Source organism: Phytophthora infestans, genomic scaffold (assembly GCF_000142945.1).
Source record: "Phytophthora infestans T30-4 supercont1.80 genomic scaffold, whole genome shotgun sequence".
NCBI classification, from domain to species: domain Eukaryota; phylum Oomycota; class Peronosporomycetes; order Peronosporales; family Peronosporaceae; genus Phytophthora; species Phytophthora infestans.
This window is the reverse complement of record NW_003303679.1, coordinates 557,841-560,656: the sequence shown is the minus strand read 5'-3', so window position 1 is coordinate 560,656 and position 2,816 is coordinate 557,841.

Here is a 2,816-nt window from a genome sequence, read left to right as displayed (position 1 = left end):
TCTACGTAGCGCTTTCGTGTGGACAGCATCACTCCGACGAAAGTCAGCAGCATGAGTAGACCAACCAGATAGACTGCCATGAAACCGTATTCGGCTGGGATTGCTCCAAAGCCATGGATAGCGAGCGAAGGGAACACAAGCGTAGCTGAAAGAAATGCCAAGGCGAGAGGCCCAAAAGTTGAGGCTGAAGAAACTCGCGCGCTCTAATGGAGAATTGATCACCGCCAAATGAGACCGTCAGCGCTCGAAGACACACCTGGTTGAGCGCAACACCACCGAAGAGACCAACACAGAATAGAGTCTGACTCAAAGACTGTGTGGCGCGAATTGACGGTAAGGCTGCAAGGGTGATGAGCACAAAACCCACGGAACTGGAGGATGCAGCGCCCAGGAGCGTTTTGAACTTGCCAAGGAATTCGTCAGAGATGTAGCCTGCAGGGATGCACGCAAATTGGCTGAGCGAGTCGTACGTGAGCTTCATGGAGTTGGAACCCTTGTTGGACCAGCCGAGCCGTTGGAAAAAGTTTTTAAGCGATTGGTTGACAGCGTAGCTGGCCACTTCTTCGCATATCGTTAGGAGGAAAATGAAGACGCAGACTTTCTTGATGATGTTCCGCGAGTATTTGGACGGTCGAGCATCCCAAAGCTTAGTGCTGTAGCCCGCGGATGGCTTCGGTGACAATGTTTGGGTGCTGTAGTCGGTGGTTATCTTAGCGGCACCGAGTAAAATAGTACTTACACGAAACATTACAGTAGTACCTTCGTAATTTTGACGATAAAATACTGTCCATGGTAAATTTCAACTCAGTTCTGAAAAACAAGATTTCTGAAAAAGACACCCCCTCTCCCCCCTTTCTCCCAACCCCAAAATCTATGAGCCTTTCATTCCAAAAAATTCCCGCGCACTACATCAGCCACCCGCCCCTCCTAAACTCTAATACGAGACGAAGACACACGACAGCTCTGAAGGTTAGCATGCATGTTCATGTAGATTAGAGGGGGGGTGTAACGGGGTACGTAGCACTAAGTGTACCCTGGTTACATGAAGTGTGACACTTCACACTTCAGGAGTATGACATGTCATACTCCGGGATATTTGGTACAAGGTACCAAGGTCATTCAAAACCAACCATTGGTTAAATGACATTGCATTTCTATAGGTAACTGATAGTTTGTATTAACCTCAAACTTAACCTACCTATAAATATACTCAGTTTACAATCTACCTTATTTAGGTCACTTCGCTCTCTTTAATAAAAGAGGGGACCTGTGAACTGCCGTTCACTGAGAGTTTGTATACTCTCGGAAGATAACTTCCTCTTGCGCAAGGTGCTGTGTGACCCCGTCACACTTGGTAGCACTTGTAGTCAATCCACGCCATCGCGGGTAGACTACCTGAACCTCCGAAGTTCGTTGCCATGGATAGGAACGACTTCTCCCATTTGAACGACTCTCAGTTCGAGTCGGTTCGGAAGATGGCACGCATCTTCGGGATGGAGGCCCTGCAGAGCCTGGTGGTGTCAACACCGGCTGAGCAGCTCGAGCGCGTCAATGCATTCGACGCGTACGAGCAGGGCCTCATCGCGCATGTGCGGGAGAACCTGCAGGCTCCGGCGGCGGAAGCAAATCCGCCTCACCCGAAGCCAATACGGCTGAAGGTAAAGCCGTTTGAAGGGAAGGAAGGCGAGAACCTTCACTTCTGAGTCCGAGAAGTAGAGCTCGCGATGGACGCGGCTCTGATCTCGACCGAGCAACTGCGTGTTGCTTTTGCACTCTCCAACTTTAGCGGTCGTGCTAAGAGTTGGGTGTACACTCGGGAAGCAACATCCCTTGGATGTTTTACATCCTGGGCTCAGCTGTGCGAACAGATCCGAGCCGCGTTCCTCCCGGCGAACTACGAGTACCGCCAGCGCTCGCGCTTCCTCGCGTGTAAACAAGGAAGGCGCGAACTGCAAGAGTATGTGCTAGAGATACGGGAGCTCACGGCGTCCCTAGTGGGAAACCCACTCAATGAACACATCAAGATGACTGTGTTCATGGACGGCCTTCGAGTGGGCCCCGCACGCACTCAGCTGTTCCGGGTGCAGGCAAGCACCCTTGAAGAGGCGATTCAAGTGGCTCTTCAAGAAGAGTACAGCCATCGCCAGGCGCGTACGCCGGCCTCAGCGTGGCCTGGGAGTTCCTTGTCGGCTCCCGGTCGAACAAGCCCCAACGGACCAGTTCCCATGGAACTCGGGTCCGCCGAACAGCGTGACATCCGCTGCTTCGGCTGTGGGAAGATGGGCCACTTCAAGCGCGACTGTCTCGCGAAAGACTCTGCCGACGGTTCTTCTCCAAGCTCGTCTTCAAGGGTCGCTGGCAGAAGCCAGGATCCTTGGGGACAGGGGAACGCAGGGAAACAGTAGGGGCGGGGCGCCCCTACTGGGGGAGGACCTAAGTCTTCGTGATGTGGTGGCGCGGGTGGGCGCGGTACCACCGGGACTTAAGCCCCTGGAGAGTCTTCGCACTCTCGAAATCGGCGAAGAGCAGCGGCGGGTTGCTCGTAGTACACGGATGTGTACGGGGATTACGATCATCCCTTTAGAATCTTGATTGACTCTGGGGCGTCGAAGAATTTCGCACGCCGCCAGACGGTTGCTCGTAACAGCAACAAGTTGTCCGAAGCTTTGAGAGAAAGCAAGGGCAACGGGACGGTGTCAGTGCGACTGGCCGACGGGAAGGTCGTCACTGTCCCCAACGTCCAAGTGGATCTAGCTGTCAAGTTTGAAGACTTTGACAGCCTCGAACAGTTCACTGTTCTCGATATGGATCCCTAT